General features: G+C 45.4%; 1 long non-coding RNA gene and 1 other non-coding gene across 2 annotated transcripts; both read right to left on the bottom strand.

The window, feature by feature from the left end:
- Positions 1-12,523: 12,523 nt before the first annotated feature.
- On the bottom strand, positions 12,524-15,454 carry LOC107195925. Its single transcript, XR_001517233.2, has 2 exons — positions 15,210-15,454; positions 12,524-12,918 (listed from the first exon to the last, which is right to left on the bottom strand). It is a non-coding gene; the product is annotated as an uncharacterized LOC107195925 (long non-coding RNA).
- Positions 13,018-13,087, bottom strand: LOC112483021. Its single transcript, XR_003047469.1, has one exon. It is a non-coding gene; the product is annotated as a small nucleolar RNA SNORD123 (small nucleolar RNA).
- Positions 15,455-15,472: the final 18 nt, after the last annotated feature.

Here is a 15,472-nt window from a genome sequence, read left to right as displayed (position 1 = left end):
GTGCAGCAGAGGCTGCTCGTGACTCGTGATCCATGATACAGCCCTCCCCGCCCCCCTTCTGTAGTGACGGAAACCCCGAGTTGTGTCTGGGCACCAAGCCATGGTGAAAAATGAGTTTATTCTCGAGATTAGATTCTGGATAATGGAACTGAACAGAAATGATGTGTGAAATCTCCAAGTTGTGCCCTAACAGGCCAGGACATATGATCCCTCTTCCGCCTCCTTACTGGGGGACGCGGTGGCAAGAAATGTTGGGTTATGAAGGCAAGAAGCCACCGAGACAAGGCGTGGCCCCAGGGGAGGGGGGAGTCTGCAACCTTGTGGGGGCAGAGACTGGACTTCAGGGTCTATGTGAGAAAGAACTAAACTTCTTGTGTGCTTAAGCCACCATACATTTGAGTCGCTGTCACACACACCTGAATCTATAGAGCAGAACTCGGTACCTGGACAAGCAATGCTGCCTTTGTCAGAACCCAAAACCGATGCCCCTGGCGTAGAGGAAAACATCTTCCTAGTGGGCAGCGAGGACCCAGACCTTGACGGCTGGAAAGCTGGTGATCCTTGGTACGCAGCGACGACAACTTCCGTGACACCGTCGTCTGCAGCATCTTGGGAGGCAGCACGCATGCCATCAGCAACGCTCAGGGAACTGGCCAGGAAGTTCAGAATGGCGGTGTGTTCTGGCTGCTGCTTCCCGCATGAGAGAGGCCAGCTGGACATTCAGCAAAGACGGGAGGCCCCCAGCCCCGCTGAGTGGGACTGCGGAGCTGTGGAGAGATGAGACCGGGCCCCCGAGGAGCTTCTGAGGTGCAGGATCATGGCAGCTCCAGCTTCTCCTTTCAGCTGAAACCCTGCGGTGTTCAAGCCTGTTATTTTGGGTTCCTGTCGTATGCAGCTTGACTAAGTCCTCGTTACTTACTCCACGAAGTAAGGTCAAGTCATTCTCGATTAATTCTTTCATGGTCTTTGTACAATGTTCTGTTAACGGATCCAAGTAAATGATGAATTATCCCTAAATAGTGATAAACTAAATAGTGGACTAAACTAAAATTCGTTGCCAAAGAACTATTGTACTATTGCAGATGTGCCCACTCACACGCACCGCCCCCTCCCTCTCTCTCACACGCTCCCACACTTGTACTTTTGAAGGTGAAGCAGCGGAGGATACATTAGGTCCCCCTTCCTGTAAGGAGTTAGTGGGGACAGTAGAGCATAGGAGCAGGGTACTGGGTGACGTGCCAGGAGACTGGGCATCAGCTGTAAGTCCATCCCCACCTGGCTCCGTGAGTCTGGGAAGGACACAGGATCACTCCAGCCTCAGAGTCTTCGTCTGTGTGATGAGGTTTAAGATCAACGATCTCGAAAATCCCTTCCGGCCATCAAAGTCGTATCTTGACATTAACAAAGTAATATTAATTTTGTAGTTTCTTAATCTGCAGTTATACATTCTCGCCTTCAATTCCATCTGCTTGCCGACCTCCGGAACACGAGCTGTTAAACTTGGAATAAAAAAGCTTAGAAGTTCAGTTTGCCTTTTCATTATGAAATAAAACGGAAGTGCCGAGAGTGTTTTGTCAGATCCAATTAACATTTGGACGCAGAAGGGCCCAGATGTGTGTGTACCAAAGATGGCGCACTGTCTTCTCCCTCTCCTGCTGAGTCTGGTTTTTCTCAGAATTGGTGGTGGGGGCGGGGTGGAGAACCTCATTTTGAAACCAAAACGAGATTCTTTTTTTTTTTTTTTTTTTTAATTCAAATAGTTTGGAGAACATTTTAATTTCCTACCCATTTTTCTAAACAAGGGGAACCATGGGGCCCTGGTGCCTGTGTGGTTTGGCCAGATGCTGAGGTTGGTGAGGCGCGTGCTGCTTGCCTCACGTCCGCTTTTCGCCCCGAGGGAGAAATCAGCCTGGGCAGGTGTCCCCTGCTTGAGTTATTTCTGGACGTGTCCCGTCAGCACAATCCAGCCTTTTAACTGTAAGGCCTGTTACCGCCTAGATGGTGGTTAATGCCTTTCATGAACCTATAACCTGCCCCTCCTTTTGTCCCCAATCTCTAAGGAACAATATCTTGACAGGCAAGGCCTCTTTTTAAGGAGAATCAAACTCGAGGCAGGCTACATGGAATATGACTCGGCCCAAACTCAAGACTGTCTTAAAATGTAGGTTTTTCCTTAATGTGTCAACTGGGGAAAACGAGCTACTGTACAATACAAATGACTTCCCCACGCTAGGTAATGTCATTCTCTGAGTAACAGCAAGTTACCCAAATCCTTAGTATTTTTGTCACATTTAAAGATGGTCGGAAACGATCTAACATAGCAGTACAGCCGTTCGTTTTATTTTCATTTACAGGCAAACATTTTTTAGCACCTTGTAACGGAAGCCACTGTGCCAGGCGCTGTGAGCACCGGGCAGGTGAAACCTGACTCCTGTCTGAAGAGCAGACACTTGGGAAAACGAAATGCCTGAGAATACAGACCGCGAGGGAAGCACGCGGCAGGGACTCGGTCCTGGGAAAGGCGAGGTTCTGTGTTCATCTTGATTTGCTTTCGGAACATCGTGTGCGGGCTGCGCTCGTTAACACCTCTGAAAGTGTGGTCCCCGGACCCACAGTGTCAACGCCACACGGTGCACGGTCTCGGGCCTCACCCAAGACCTGTGGAATCAGAAACTCGAGAGGAGGCTGGGCACGTGTGCGCCACGAACCCTCCCGATGACTTTGAGAAACGCTCAGGTTGGAGCACCACTGGTCTAGAGCAGGTGTCGACAGCCTGGGGCCACACGTGGCCCTCTGCCTGCTTTTGTAAATCGAGTGTTACTGGAACACAGTTCGTTTCTGTATTGTCTGGCATCACAGCAGAGACCATGGTTCAGGAAGCTGAGCTATTTGCTTTCTGTCTGGCCTCTGCAGGGAGATTTTGCCAGCCCTCGGCGGTGGTGACGCCAGCCCCCATGCTGGCCATGGTGCCCTCTGAACCCCATCTGCGCCTCCTGGTTGTTTCATCATGGGAGATGATGTCACCTCTGTGCTTGCGGCTCTCATCCGTGAAGGGATGATGATGACATTCCCAGCCTTCGGAATCATCGTGAGGGGTCCCCGGAGCCTGGCAAGCAGGAAGTACCCCACTGATGTCAGCAATCGAAGACGATGTATCGAAGACACACCATGAGACGCTCCGCCAAGGACTGTCCGAGCCTCTGATGTTTGTGACCTCACTGACAGTCACCATGGATGGATGGACCATGAGCCATGCATGGCACCAGGCTCTGGAGAATGGAACAGAGGCCAGCCTGGCCCACTCAGAGACCGCCGCAATGTTGATCTGGGGGTGGCGCGGGGTGGGGGGGCATGTTTCTGGGAGTGAGGTACGTACAGGCCATTTCCTCATCGCCTGAGGTCCTGACACGTTTCTGTCGGGGGAGTTGGGATGAGAACCTTGAAGGTAGGGAGGGGCGAACTCAATTTTGTAGCTATCGTGCTGCAGGATTAAATAATCATGTCTGTGCCCGCCGGGCTGGGAAGTTAGGGTCGAAGGAGAGTGAAAGTGGCCAAAATGTCTGTGCTGCTCAGCGGGGAACCCCCTCTCAGCTCACGTTCCACGGAAGGCCCCGCCTCTCACGCACAAAGCTGTAAAATTTGATCCTAGCAGAAGAGAAAAAGGGTGGTGTGTGTGTGTCTGTGTGTGTGTGTGTGTGTGTGAGTGACCCCCATAATATTGGCAGTCCCTAAATAAACTTGGCAACAAACTTTTTTTTCCCCCAGGGGATATTACAGATAAGCAAAACATTTCATAGAAATCAATGGCTAAAACTTGACATTTTAGTGAATCTTGGAGCAAGATAAGCAAATATTAAGAACCTTTTCTGATTACATAGGATTCTAAACAGGAAAACATGTCTCTCAATAGAGTTTAGCACGGAATGAGTTGCTGTGTAGGACACTCAGAGCAAAAACCTTAAAGGCAGACAGGCAAAGACTCACAGTGGGGCACTCGAGCGTTGATCTCTGGGGACATTTGTGTCTCAGGACTCTCGGAAGCATTCATGCTATGAAGACAGGTGACATAACCTGAGGTCAGTCGTGGGTAATGAGGCTGTGTATCAGACCCATCTGGGGACCTTTTACAAAACCACAGGTCTGGACTCAGCCCCTAGAGCCTGATTCACTAGGTGTAGGGTCAGCCTGGGCTTGTTAATATTGACAAAACTCTCCAGATCGTTCTGATTAGTCACGCTGGCTAAGGGTTATGGTGACCAGCTCCAATGAGAGGAAGTACTGGAGGTTAACGTCAAATGCCACTGTACAGTTATTCAAGTTTACTGTGCTCAAACTTGTATATACGAGACTGGTATAGGAGAGGGAGTAAAGAGTTTGGGATCAAACGCTCCTGGGCTCCCCTGGTCGTTAGTTTTGTACGGTGCCTCATAGAGGCATATTCTTTCCGAACCACAATTTCAAACTCTAAAATGAATAAAGCAGCACCTTTTGCTCTTGGCTGTTGTCTCGTGAACTTCCTGTCACACTGCCTCCTTCGCTGAAGATTCATCTTCGGCATCTGCAAGTCATACATCGAAGATGCTCGCCTTCCGTTCTGGGATGCATCTGCCCTCCCTGCCTTCGACACCTGTTAACTTCCCCACCTCAGTCCCCGTTGTCACGGACACAGCTTGGCCATGCGCCTCCTCAGCCTACCCCTTGCCCATGACGACTTCTCCTGTTCACTTGTCCAGGCTCCCATTGCAATGATTCCCTGACCTTATCTTGTCCTTCGGTCCACTGATGCCACCATCATTTTCATCCACGCATCCTTTGGGTTAGCTCTACTGCAGGACCATCCTTAAGTCGCTTCCTTGCAAACATCCTCAGCTTTCCTGCTTCTCCGCCTTTCTGTACCCTGGGGAACCATCTCCTGATTGGACCCAGTCACTGGCCCTCTCCCCACCAGGGCCTGAGCTGCTGCACGTTGCTGGAGAGAACCCCACGTACACGTGATGGAGTTCGTCCCACGATGAAGAGCACAGTGCCGGCTGGGCTCAGCGCAGTGCGGAGATTATGGTGAATTGGTTTCCTGATTTCCAGGACGTCGATGTCAGAGCTCAGCCTCTCTCCTAACGTTCATCGTCGCTCCCTACGCCCCACCCGAACCTGACCTCACACGGTACGCCTTACGTGTCCATGGATTTGACCAACGGTGGGTAGGAAACATGTTTTAAGTTACACTGTTGCGGACGTGTTCTGTGTAGTTCTACAATGGCTGTGTCTGTACTGAACACGTACAGACTTCATTTTCTTGTCGTATTCCCTAAACAATACAGAATAACAACTGTTTTCATAGCATTTACATAGTATTAGGTATTATAAGTCATCCAGAGATGATTTAAAATATATAGGAGGATGTATGTAGGTTATATGCCAATACCGCACCGTATTATGTAAGGAACTTGAGCATCTGCAGATTTGGGTATCGGGGGCTGGTGGAGGTTGGGGCGGGGGGGATATGCTGGCACCAGTCACCTCAGATAGCAAGAGAAGACGGTACCTTAGGAAAGTGAGCAAGAGTCCTTAGAGGAGCAGGTCGTCTGCACCAACGCAGCTCCTGCCTGTGCCCGGTCTTCCTCGGTCCTCTCTCCATGACGATGCTAAGACAGCCCGCTCTTCTCCAAACACGGATTCTACTGCCTCTTATCTTTCTAGGGCTTTCGTTCCTGGGATCATCTCGTTTCTCTACTACCTAGTCGTGAAGGTATTTCAATCACTGTCTAAACATTCTTCGGATGACCCACTTTAAAAAAGAGCTCTCTGTGCTCATGTCCCTCAAGCTGCCACCAGTTTCTTTGTCCCCTTCAGGACAAAACTGCTCTAATGAGCTTCCTACTCCTACCGTCTGCACTTCCTTACTTCCCATTACCCTTCCTTATTGAATTATGACATTTCGTGGGCATACAGAAAAGGATAATCATCTAATTATTATCTAAAGAATAAGAAAATGAACACCCACCAAACCAGCTCTATACAGTCTTAACAATTTTCACTATTTGCTTCAATCTTATTTAAAAAAAAAAAACCGGAAAACATAATAACAGATAAAGTTTGTCTGTTCACAATCTCTGCCCACCTTCCCCCCAGATAAACAACCTAAATTTAGTGTTTATCATTTCTGTGCTATTTCACTACTGTGTATCTAACTACTGTGTATGTATTCATACATTATATAGATATGCTTTTTTGGTTTTAATGCTTTACATAAACTGGCAGTAGACTTGGATGTCCTCTGCAACTTTGCCAACGGGGCTGTATAGATTGTACATTTTCAACCTCACAAGAGTGGCCAAACTGTCTTCCCAAGTGATTGTACCAATTTACACCTCTAAAGTTCCCCTTGCCAGCATGTGATAACATTTGGTATTGCCAGACTTTTTTTATTATTGCCAATTTGATTGGTATGACATGGTGCCATATTGTTTTAATTAAATTTCCATGATTATTAGGGAGGCTATATTCTCTTCTTATGTTTATTGGCCATCGAGCTTCCTATTTCATTTGAACATTTTTCTATTGCTTCCTCCTTCTCCAGCAGATTGGTAGGAGTTTGAAAATATATCTGCCTATCGCCTTTTGTCAATTGTATGCACTGAAAATTCTCCCAGGCTATGACTTGCTTTTAAATTGTATTTTGTCATAAGGAAGTTCTAATCTTTAATGTTCGCGGTATTGATTTTTTTTTTTTTTACTTTATGGCTGGTCTTTTATCTTATTTTGAGAACTCCTTCCCTACCCGGAGGTCATATCGATAGCTTCTTATACGTTTTCCTTAATGTTTTAATGTTTTCTCGCTTTAGCTTTAATCTACTTTGAACTTATTTTTATGAATGGCTTGAGGGAGGTGTCTGATTCCATGTTTCTCCATCAGGGTCGTCAGTTGTCTGAGACCCCTTTATGCATTCCCACCTCTCCCCAGTGAGCCCCTTTGTCAGATGTCAAAGATGGCGTACATGTGGGTGCGTTCGTGGACCTCTGCTGTGTCATTCTCTTAGCCGATCCTGTGCCCGTCTCTCAATATCTTGATTTCTTTAGCTTTATGAACAATAGCGATACCTCGTGATACCCACCTACGCTCTTCATTTTCTTCAGAAAGTTCTTAACCACTCTTAGACCTGTGATCCTGCCTTGCTTATAAATTTTATGATCTACTTAAGTACCCTACAGCCGGTTGAGATTTTGATTGCATCTGCATTATTTTTAAGGATGAACTTGGGGAGCATGGATTTTCTGAATGAATATTTCATATTCAAGATATTATGTACTGAATCATTCCATATATAGATGTAGGCTAGCATCAATTTATTTAGGCCTTCTTTAGGATCTTTAAATTTAGTTTTATAAGTTTTTCACGAAGGTCCGAAGTATAGACCTTTGACGAAATTATTCTTAGGTAACATATCGATTTTTTTTGTTGTTGTTAATGTTATCTTTTCTAAATTTTATTTTCTCATATTTGCTGCTGGTTTATGGGAACACAATTGATTTGTGTATTGCCATTCTGTCTAGCAGCCTTGCAGAACTTTCTCTTTATTCTAATTATCTGTAGATGTTCTTAAGTGGTTTTACTGGAGACGATTATATTGTCTGCAATTAAAAATTTGTGCCTTTAGTGGGGTCAGGAGCGAGACTCCCCAGAATGTGACCCCCTGACGTGCAGATTATTTCAAGAAGAAAATGATTACAGCCCAGCAAACTCAAAGAGGGTTTTTGTTTAAACCTCCCCCTTACCTGCCTAAAGAAATTGATATAGACAAATCTGCTCAGGAAGAGAATCTGAGCATCATCATTTTAGCATATATGAATTCATTGCTGCATACAGGGAAGATCCAAACAAAAACCTTTAAAGCTAGATTTCCCTCTGTCCCATTGATTCTGGGTGACCCTACATGAATTCGTTTACCAGGAAAAAGTTTGCTTTCTCATCTACCTGTCAATCGCTCGCCTCCCTCTCCTTAGTCCAAAATGACATATTTACCTCATTTTGCCTCACTGTCTTTGCAGTTGAATTCCCCTGTGTGCATATATTAAAATTTGATTTTCTCCTGTTAATCTACTGTCTGTCATTTAAATTATTCAACCTGCCAGAAAGAAGTAAAGGAGTCAGGGGAAAGGTCCCCGGCTCTGACACTTTTCAATCAACGATTTCAGTGTTGGATCGAGGTGTTGCTATGTGTGTGTCTGCCCGGATCTTTGCTTTCAAGTGAATGTCTCCAATTTTTCATAATTAAACGGAAAGTTGCTTGTTTTCTTTTTTTTTGTAGCTAGTTTATCAAATTAGGTAAATTCTCTTCTATTGCTAGTCTAATACCTAAGAGAGTTTTTTTTAAAAAGGATAAATGTGTTATTTTTTTTTCAAAGCATATTATGTAGCTGTTGAAAGGATCATATGGTTTTTCTTTATTCTGTTGATGAGGTGACTTATATTAGTATGTTTTCTTGTGATAAAACATCCTTGATTTGGGGAATTTGGCTTATGACTTTTCTACTCACTGGAGTAACTTTCATAAAATAGGGATTGATTGTGCCTTGAGTATTCGGTAGACTCTTCCTCAAAAACCATCCACATTTTACTTGTTAAGCATTGATTCAGTTTCTTCAATGAACGTACGTGTATTTGAATTCTAATTTCCTCTTTAGTTAGTTTTCTAAAGCTAAATTTTTCTAGTGAGTTATGTACCTTTTCAGAGGCTGGTCTGTTTTATTGAACTTACACATTTCTTTATTTCTTAATTTTTTATTAATTAATTAATTAATGGTTAACAAAATCCAATAAGTTTCAGCTGTACACTTTAACAATAATGCATGTATATGTTCACACTGTGTGTTCACCTCCCTTAGTTAGATTTCTTTCTGTCACCACCTATTTGACCCCCTTTACCCCGTCTACCTTCCCCCTTTCCCTTCCCCCTCCCCTCTGGTAACCACTAGTCTGTTGTCCACGACCATGAGTCTCTGTTAAACTTATCCATTTCTTTAAATAGCTGTTGATTCTTTCCGTTGATTCTTTCTAGTCTTTCAGTAACATGTGATGCGAGTGACGTTATTTTCCTTCGTTCTCTTTTTCCGAGTTGGACGTTTAGTGTGTCTATTTCAGCCCTTCCCTAGTGCAAGTATTTAAGGTGTTCTCTGTAAAAACTGCTTTAGCTATGTAGGTTTTTTTAATGTTGCATTTTCATGTAACATATGAGTTTTTCTGATTTCCATTGTTTTCTGTGTTCTATGTGTTATTAGAAATGTGGCTTACAATGGACAAATATGAATTATTTAAAATGTTGCATTTGTAATGATTCATTTATAACCTACGTGCATCGTACTGATTATTCAGAATTCATGGAGGCTGCCTTGTGGCTGCTTCTTTTTTGTAAATCCTGTGGGAACATTCGATAAGTCCATCCTAGTGACCTTGCTAATTGTTTTTTTCAGGATATCTAAATTCATACTACTTTTCTTTCTGTGGAATCCATTAGTGAGGGAAATGTGCTCCACAAGTGATTGTGGATTTGTCAATTTTCCTTATAATTTTGTACCTTTTTACTTTTTATATTTTAAAACCATTTTGTTACTTGCAGGCACATTTGTATTTCCTAATGAACTGACTCTTTTTGAGATAGTGAATATTTTTACTGAAAAAGATTTTAGCTTCAGAAAAATCTCTATTTCTGATATGCATATTTGTAAACTATCTTTATTTTGGCTGATGTTTGCCTGGTATAATTTTTTCCCATTCTGTTCTTGTGCTTTGTGATATAATTGGATTTTATATGTTTACTGAAATTCTACTACTTCTCTTTCTACAATTTTTTTTCTTTCCATTTGTCTTCTTTTCCTTTCCAGCCTTCTACTGGATTCATTTAATCTTTTTCCCTCTCTACCGTTTTAGAGGACTATATCTATCGCTCTCTATACACACAGACACACAGACACACACACACACACACATGCACACATTCAGGTTACACTTACATTACCATCTGTGGCATCTTAACAAGTGTGAGTGAATTTCTAAAGTTTCTATTTCCACTCGTCCCTGGACTTGTTAGTCACCACTTAATCCCTCAAATGTCAGCTCAAATGCCACCTTTCACGATGCCTGTCCTGCCTCCCCAGACTAAAGCGGAGACCCTAAACTTGTCTTTCATAGCACTTATTAGGGCTTATGATCACATACTGCGGGATCGATCCTTGATGATACTTACCTTCCCCAAGAGACCGGCCTTCCCCCAAGGGCAGGGTGGGCTCTGCGTTGCTCTCATTCAATTCCTAATGCACAGCAACAAACTTGGTTGAAGGCGGGAAAGCAGAGCGGGAGGGAGGGAGGGCAGCACAGGCGGTAATGCTGGGAGATGAAGATGGAGGAATGCGAGGTCTGGAAGAGCCTTATACCTTCTGTCACTGAGGAGTCACAGTCTTCTGCCAAACCCAGAACAGAAACAGTGTTGGACAAAACCAAAGGGAAAGTTCTTTCTTTCTGCTGTTATGAAGTCTGGGGGTGGCAAACCATGGACGGGGGCTCCATAGTGTCCCCAGGGTTGTTTTTCCAGGTCTCCTGTCCTTGGCTTATGGCTTATATCCTCAAGGTTACCTTACGGTCTTGGAATTTCAACTATCATGGTCAAGTTCCAGGCGGGGATCCAGAAGCACGAGGGAAGGGCAGGAAAGGTCATGCCCAGTTAGTCGTCGCCCCCTTTTATGAAACCTTTCTTGATATCCCAACAGCTTATGTCGTCTTGGTCACAGCTAAGTTCCATGGTCACACCTAGCTGTAAGGAAGTTGCCCTCCCCCCACCATTTTTTTAAGCGAGGCAGATCGCGAGTCAAATAAAATCACGTCTGTGTTATTAAGGATGATGGGGGAGGTATTGTTTGGGGGATGATCACTGTGGGAGAGTGTTATAGACTGGAGTCACAGGGACACTAGTAGACCAGTAAGAGGCACTGGTATTTTGACATTCTGAGTTAAGGTGACAGCAATAGGAATAGAAAGGAAGGTCTGAAATGAGAGTTGACAGAAGGGTGACAGAATCCTTGACAGCTCATTGTCCCATTTATTTGCTTCAGGAGACACTTAGCAATTTCACTTAGTAGATAATCTTTTCATTGAACTCAAGGTCATTTTGAGCTAATCTCCCTGGCGAATGATGGGATAAACTAAGGCAGTTACTAACTTGTATTTCTAATTGCATGCAGGATGGACATTATTTTTTGAAAATTTATTTCCAAACGTACCTATTTCTCCCCAAATCTCTATTTCCAAAGACAGAGGAATAAAGAGGATGTTGATTAATGAGCATCAAACTTATCTTTTTCTAAACATACAGCCATCCATGGTTTATAGACTCTCACGATACAGACAAGGCTCCATGTCAGAAAATAAGTCTAGAAACCATATGAATGCTCTGTCTCCACACAACCCACCTACATCTTCTTTAGGTATTCCAAATGTCTTTTTAAGCTAGCATTTTCCCCTCTCCCTGTCCCATTGCATAAAAAGGCCCCTTGAGATGTTTTGAGCACTACAATGTTAATTTCAGGAAACTGGGCTGCTAGAAAAATATATCTAGAAATTTAACCATACAGGGCAAAATGCTCCCAGATTTCTAGACTACTTTGGTCTTCCGGATATATAGCTGAAGTAAAATACAATGTCTTTTATTAATAGGCCCTTACTGAAAGTGAGACGAATTACTAAACGTTCCTAAGTAAAAAATAAATGACACTTGTTGAATGTATGCTCTGGCTGTTGGGTCCTTGAGTTCTCACTGTGGCTCCTAGTGGTCACACTTTAAACAGGTTGCTCCCTTGAACGTGGCCCTGAGGTGGGCGAGGGTGGTTTCTGCCTGTGGAGTGAGTTCGAGAGAGCTCAGAGGTGAGCAAGGCCCACCTGGGTTGGGGGTGGGGCAGGTCGCTCTGTGTGTACCTTCATGGAACAACTGGCTGTACTTTTAGAAAAAGATATGTTTGATGCTCATTAATCAATGTCTTCTTTATTCCCGACGAACATGGGAGGCCTGACGCAGGCCCTGGATGGACATGGGTGGAGCTCAGTCTTCAGAGAAGGGGCGTGATGGAGGGCCCAGTGTACGGACTGGCAGAGGGCTGGAGGGCAGGTGCCCTCGTGGTTGACCTGGTCCCTCCTTTTTAAGATCTAGGACCCTGCACTTCATTTCATGCCTATTTATGCTCATTCTCAGATGTGCCATAACTTTTCTTTCTATTCTTAGTTTCTAGGTGGTTCTTTTTGAATAAAACTGGTCTGCTTACTTCTGCCACGGCAGCGGGCATTTCTAAGGGTCAAAGAAACTTATAGTTTCTGGGAAGTTCGAGACTCAAGTGGGGGCTGATGGCTCCCTGAAATCTTCCCACTGGATTCTTCTTCTGCCGAAACTTTGGGAGCATCGCAGCATTATCTGTAGCCTTATTATAGCACTCTCAAATACTTAAAATATACGAACGAAAAAACAGCACTAGGCAGTCTTAGTGAGGCATAAAACTGCATATAGTTTTACTAATATTTGGCCATTTTAAGAAAAAAACTAATGGGGCTGATCAGAGGATCTAGCAGTTTCAATTCTTAAATGCCGTGATCTAAAAAAAGAACGAGTAAAAAGGGAACACTTGTGGATGAGATTGTGATGTATCCCCTGGCTCATTTGTAGGGAAGGCTAGTTAAAATGTAAACGTCCAGAGGCCACGATTTCTGGCCTGAGGTTTGTCATGATGCTAATACGGTCTCATGCATGGTAAAGGTTGCAGCTATGAAGCTCCCTGTTAAGGTCGATCCTGATCACAGCGGCTCCTTCATCTCCTCCAGGGGGCGCTCTCTGCAGCCCCAGCCCTGCTTCTCCCCTCTGAGGTGGCAGTTTAGCGAGGTGGCTGAAATTCAAGCACAAGGGAGGGAAATAAAGACAAGACAAACCCGGTTAATTATTTCCAAGACACAAGAGATCTTTCATGTTGCCACACGGAAATTGAGGTGAATCAGGAAATGGATGGCACTTTTCAAGTCACATGAATCAGCACCCCAGAATTCATCCTTTTCACCAAGTGTGTGCTGGTTTTCTCATTCTTTTACAAAATGTGCATAGCTAACCTAAGACAGTTTGGGGACAGCCACAATTTTTAAAAGAAAAGAACTAAACGATTTTGTTTTGAAATTATCACTACAAGGGGATGAGAAGCAGCTTAATATAGGAAGATCTTCGGTGAGCAAAAACTTTAAAAAATCCCGAGCAATTTCATTTGGAAAATGGAAACACCTGTGGATCCTTAAATTTATTGTAGAGAGCCTCCTTCTGGGCTGGGTCCTAAGTAGTACTTACTTCCTGTCACCTCCTTTCTCTTTCAAGGCTTACAAAGGACACACCTGCCGACAGGTTTGTTTACCCTCCAGATGAAGAGCCTGAAGTTCAGAAAAGTTAAGGAACTTTTCCCAGGTCACAAGGGAAATCACGACCTCGGTTTACTGTCATGTCACTTTAAGGGTGCGTTCTAAGTTGTTACTTGGTTTCTCGCCCTTTCTTATTATTAATTTGTAATTCATTATCGCTAAATATACAGATTTTAACAATGCTTGGGTGTAGCCATAAGCTGCCTGTGAAATTGCCGTCCCTCCCCCACATACACGTAGAGTTACATAATTCACCCAGTTAACCGTTATCTTATCAGCCCGCCTGGATTGCAGTGGAGAAAAAGCTATTTTCTTCCCACTGCTTAGCTCTCTACATGCCAAGATATTTTTCAATTTTATTTTAGTGTACATGCCTTCAACTGCGATGTTGAGGGGCAAGGACAAGGATTAAGTAAACACATCTGGATCTTAATTTCTGTTTCTGCCCTGGCGGCTGGAGGCTCCAAAGTTTCACCCACCCAAGGGCCGCAAGGTCAAGTGTAAGGTAGTGTCTTCCCTCCCCTCCCCCATCCAACAGGGACAGAGCAGCTCTGCTAGACCTTGGCCCGCCTCCTCCTCCCCCTCCCAGGCTGCTCCTAGGCCTCTGTGCCACGTAGGCAAGAGGATCAGAATGTCAGGAATGGAGCTAGTGCCCCTCCGGCCAAGCAACGAAGAAGTAAGTACTCAGCCGTTGGGTAAGGTCTCAGGAGTCAGGCAGCCGCAGGGCACCAGTGCAGAGCCCCCACCACAGCCCAGGGAACAACGCTTCCCAAAGTGATGTCAGCTACTGGCCTTTTCCTCTCTGATGTGTTAAAGGCAATCCGAGCAGGGCCTTGCGTACCCAAGCAGCTCATCGCCAGTGTGAGAGAGACACTGGAGATTTGGGGCTGGGCTTGGCTTCCGTGGAAACCTTCAGCATTGCTTTCATTTAATTCTTTTATTAAAAAAATATTTCTACGAATCAATGTCAGTTTGTATTTCTACTGCCATTCTCTTGAATCTGTGGGGCTATGACACCATCCAGCCAGTGATGGGTTCTGTTTCACAGGCAAGCTCAATGGCACACTAGGTCATTTCCGGTGTGGGCCACCCCAACGACCTGATACTGGCTTTGGAGTGATGTGTGAATGCGGGCCACGCAGGCATCCCACATCACTAGCTAAGAGAGGGCAGTGGTGGGGCGTTCATGCGTTTCCTTATGCAACCGGAACTTTAAAGCCATCCTCTGAAGCCAAGATGGAGAAAAAAGGGCCAGGAGAGACTGTCCCCACCCTCATCCAGAGAGAAAGGGTCACGCGCCACCCTTCGGAGTTTGAACCAACGTTCTGCCGCAAAGTAACATAGTCTAGGTGCCCTAAAAGGTACTTTGCTTTCCAGTTATGAATCTTGTCGTCTGAGTACTTGCTCAAAAAAGCCGAAAGATTCTGCAAAGTGCAACAAGTAACATCTGGCCCAGAGTTGGACAAGTTGACATTGGCCATCCAGGAGCTCCTCTCTTAACGCTCACCGCCTGACCTGCCTTCCTGCTTCGTCCGATTTGTTAATTCCCGCAGAAATCGACCTGAACTAGGCGGGAGGCTCACCCCCAAATCGCTCCTCCAGGAAACCACAGCAGCTCTCTCGGTCTTTAAGGAGTTTGCCGCTCAGAGCCCGCAAGAGGATGTCACACAAAAAGAAAAGAAATCGCAAACTCGCGAGTCCGGGAGGACTCGGTGGCCGCTGCCCACATCACCCGCACCCCCATCCCCACGGATCCCGCCGAGGGACGCGCACGTACCTGGAGCGGAGGCCGGCAGAGTGGACATGCCACGTCTAGGTCCCGGGCCGCGCCGCCTCCGGCTCTTTATACCGCGTCCCCTCCCGCCCCCCCAGCCCTCCCAAAGTAGCCACGTCTGAGTGGCGGGACAGGGGCGGGGAGCCGCCGAAGGTCTGTCAGAGGGGTGGTGGAGGGGAAAGGAGCCCCCGAAAGTCCAGGGTCGGGCGCGCTCGCACCAAGGAGGCCAGTGTGGGGCTCGCAGGGTGCAGGGGGTGCCGGGGCGC

The sequence above is a fragment of the Pteropus alecto genome, unplaced genomic scaffold, assembly GCF_000325575.1.
Source record: "Pteropus alecto unplaced genomic scaffold, ASM32557v1 scaffold66, whole genome shotgun sequence".
Taxonomy (NCBI): Eukaryota; Metazoa; Chordata; class Mammalia; order Chiroptera; family Pteropodidae; genus Pteropus; species Pteropus alecto.
This window is presented reverse-complemented; position numbering and strand designations above follow the sequence as displayed.